The following is a 3,449-nucleotide window of genomic DNA, read 5'->3' as shown; positions in this document are numbered from 1 at the left end:
GCTTATAGTAGATCTTATATCCATTGAGAATCCTGAAGAACTGAACAGGACACAGTGTTAGCGATATCAGAGTTTGCGCCAAGTTTTATATCTATATATGTCATTTGTAGAAATGTAAAAGTAGAAGATTGTTCTTTTACTGAGACTAGTCCCCCAAAATGCAGCACTGTATTACCTTTGACTGGTTGTTCTTGAGTCTGTGGGCCTCATCCACCACTAAGCAAGCCCAGCCAATGGAGCCCAGAATGGCTTGATCTATAGTGATGAGTTCATACGATGTCAGCAGCACATGAAATTTGATAGGTACGTCTTTCTGCAAAGGAAACGACGGAGATGATCAACAACACATGATGAAGCAACATCAAACTCAGACTTTACAGCTAATGATAATGATTTGCTGCAGAGACACTCATCCACGCATTCATCACATCCAGACTGCAATAGCTTCCTATACGGTGCCACCTCCGAAGTTTCTCAAGAAACTTCAGCATGTAGAAAACTCTGCTGCCCCCCGCCTCCTCACTAGAACCTGATCCAGAGACCCCCATCACCCCCAGTCCTCCACGACCTTCACTGGCTCCCAGTCAAACACAGAATCAATTTCAAAATACTGATCACCACAAGGCCCTTCAACAACCAGGGCTCCCCACTACCTCTCTGACCTCCTCCAACACCACGGCCCCTCCCGCTCCCTCAGGTCAGGTGATGCCAACCTCTTGAAAATACCCAAAACAAAAAAACACACCTGGGGTGACAGGGCTTTCTCAGTTGCAGCCCCCTCCCTTTGGAACTCACTCCCACCTCACATCAAAGCCGCCCCCACCCTTGCCCTGTTCAAAGCCTCCCTCAAAACTCACCTTTTCAGACTCGCTTTCCCCCGCCTAAGTCAAATTTCCCTTTCTGCCTTTTAGCCTTAGCTTAATGTTTTTTTTAATCTTTACTCAATTCTTAGCCTTTTAACTTTTTCTCTCTCAATATAGTTGTTTATTTTGTTTTTTGTTTTGTTGTAAAGCGACTTTGGGTACTATGAAAAGCGCTATATAAATCTGATGTATTATTATTACTATTATTATTAATGATGTTCCACATTAAGCATGCTTGCTGAGATTCACAGCATTATGTAGTTCGATTCAGTGTTGTACCAGACATGTGGAAAGTGTAAGATATCAGTGCGGAGGTCTAAAACGAGTTATACTCAACTGGGCGCTGTGTCGCGCTTTGTCGCACGTCGACATGTCGCACTGCAACATGTATTTCCGATGCGTGACTACGGCACGCAACCAAGTATAAATAACACTTAATTAAGTAAACGATCAAAATAACGAAATAAAAGCACTGTCTAATCGGTGTTACCACAATGTCCTCAGAACAGTACAGCAGAGGGCGCTGTTTTTCCTTTTTTATTTGGCGATGGGTTCCCAGATTGGACGAACGTAAACCTTTAACTTCCGGTCAATGGGCCTATTTCAATATATTAGATCAATGAATCACCTCTTTTATTCGGAACAAAAAAAAAAACACGGCTACGTAAAGCATTTCTACAAAGGCCAAAGAACCTTGGCAGTCTTGCACTTCCAAATATACAACTATATTACTGGGTCTGCAAACATCAGAAACATGACATACTGGTTGCATCGACAAAAAAATACTGAACAGCCCGCCTGGTTACAAATTGAAACATCCTCATGTAACTCATCATCATTGCCAGCACTGTTGTCTTCCCCCACCACCCCCTAAACATTACAAACTACAACCACTAACATTGTTGTTAAAAACTCACTCAGGATATGGATACAATTTAGAAGACATTCTGCACTCAACCTCTATTTATACAACTATTCACAACAATCACTTATTTCCGCCCTCCTGCAAGGCTGGTGCATTCTACCTCTGGAAGGAAAAAGGTATAAATACAGTATTGGCCTATTTATCAGAAATAACTCTGCGAAACATACACTCCCCAACACACATTTTTTCTGTTACCTGCAAGTCCGAAATTTTGTACAGGAACATTTCAATACCTTCCCAGTCCCACCAAAAGCATCAATTATAGACACAATAATAGAACAGGGACTAGACAACAGTGCCAAGATATCAACCATATATGCATCCATCTTCACCCTCCACTGCCCATCTATCTCAAAAATAAAAACCCAATGGGAAACAGATCTGGATCACAGTTTTTGAATGGAAACAAATCCTAGAAAGAGTACATTCATCCTCCATTTGTGCCAAACATGCACTTATTCAGTTTAAACTTCTACATCGCACATACTTGACGAAATCAAGACTGAGCGAAATGTACAAAGACACAGATGCAACCTGCGAGTGTTGTAAGGCTGCTCCAGCAACACTCATACATATGTTCTGGCAATGCTCCAGCCTGTCATGTTTCTGGTCCAATATATTTAAAGCCATCTCGGAAATGGTTGAAACACACATAGAAACCGTGCCCACTGACTGCACTCTTTGGACTTGCACAGTTGCACCTACTAATAATCACCTACTAATATAATCACCTACTAATAATCACATACTAATATCATCACCTATTAATAATCACCTACTAATATAATCACCTATTAATAATCACCTACTAATAATCACCTAAACAACTAAAATAACGCTAGATGTCATGGCATTCACAACCCTGCTGGCAAGACGCATAATACTCTTAGAATGGAAAAAAGCCACGCCGCATCACACTTAAGATGGATCAAAGATATAATGTACATCCTTCAGCTGGAAAAAATATCAAATTCGCCCTAAGACCTATTTTATGTTTCCTGGAACCCCTTCCTGAACTACTTGAAAAATATAAATATTCCCCCCGATGAATAGAATGAAAGGGTTCCTGGTTTACTATCTATGTTTACTATCCATCCTATGTGCTGGTGGCGAGGGCTAAACATTTCTTTACTTCTCTCTATCTTTCCCCCCTTTCAATCTTTGAATAACCTTCTTGTATTATAACATCCGTCTCTGTGATTACGGAAGCAAGCACGCAGCCTATATTTGGGGCATAAGCAGGTTTCTATGGTTGCCAAGCAAGAAACTCATAGGCCATGAGTTTAATAGGTCTACTGAATAATATATGAACTGTAATTATTATTTGTACTAACTGATCAATGTGATTCATCTCTCCCTTTACATATTGTTTCTTATGTTTGTTGTCTTCTTTTGTTTTCCCCTGAAATTTCTGATTATGACTATTATTATTATCATTTTACTATATGCTTTATTATATCTATCATGTAAAGCCACGACCACATTTGTGTAAAATGCTGAATGATTCTGATAACTCTGAAAAACTATAAAAAGATTATGAAAAAAAAAAGGATCACCTGTTTAACAAGCTGTAAATAAAACAGTAGGTACATACCTATCCTGTACAACTTTACTACGGGTTGTAGCGTTGCATCAAACAGTCCATGTCCCTGGTCCATCTC

At 40.0% G+C, this 3,449-nt stretch overlaps 1 long non-coding RNA gene across 1 annotated transcript in view; it reads right to left on the bottom strand.

The window, feature by feature from the left end:
- Positions 1-3,449, bottom strand: part of LOC308100411 — a 27,686-nt gene extending 24,237 nt beyond the window's left edge. The window contains exon 1 of the long non-coding RNA XR_013934441.1: positions 3,383-3,449. This is a non-coding gene — a long non-coding RNA (uncharacterized lncRNA). The remainder of the gene's footprint in view (positions 1-3,382) is intronic.

The sequence above is a fragment of the Gymnoscopelus braueri genome (genome assembly GCF_963280865.1).
Source record: "Gymnoscopelus braueri genome assembly, chromosome: 14".
Lineage (NCBI taxonomy): Eukaryota > Metazoa > Chordata > Actinopteri > Myctophiformes > Myctophidae > Gymnoscopelus > Gymnoscopelus braueri.
This window is presented reverse-complemented; position numbering and strand designations above follow the sequence as displayed.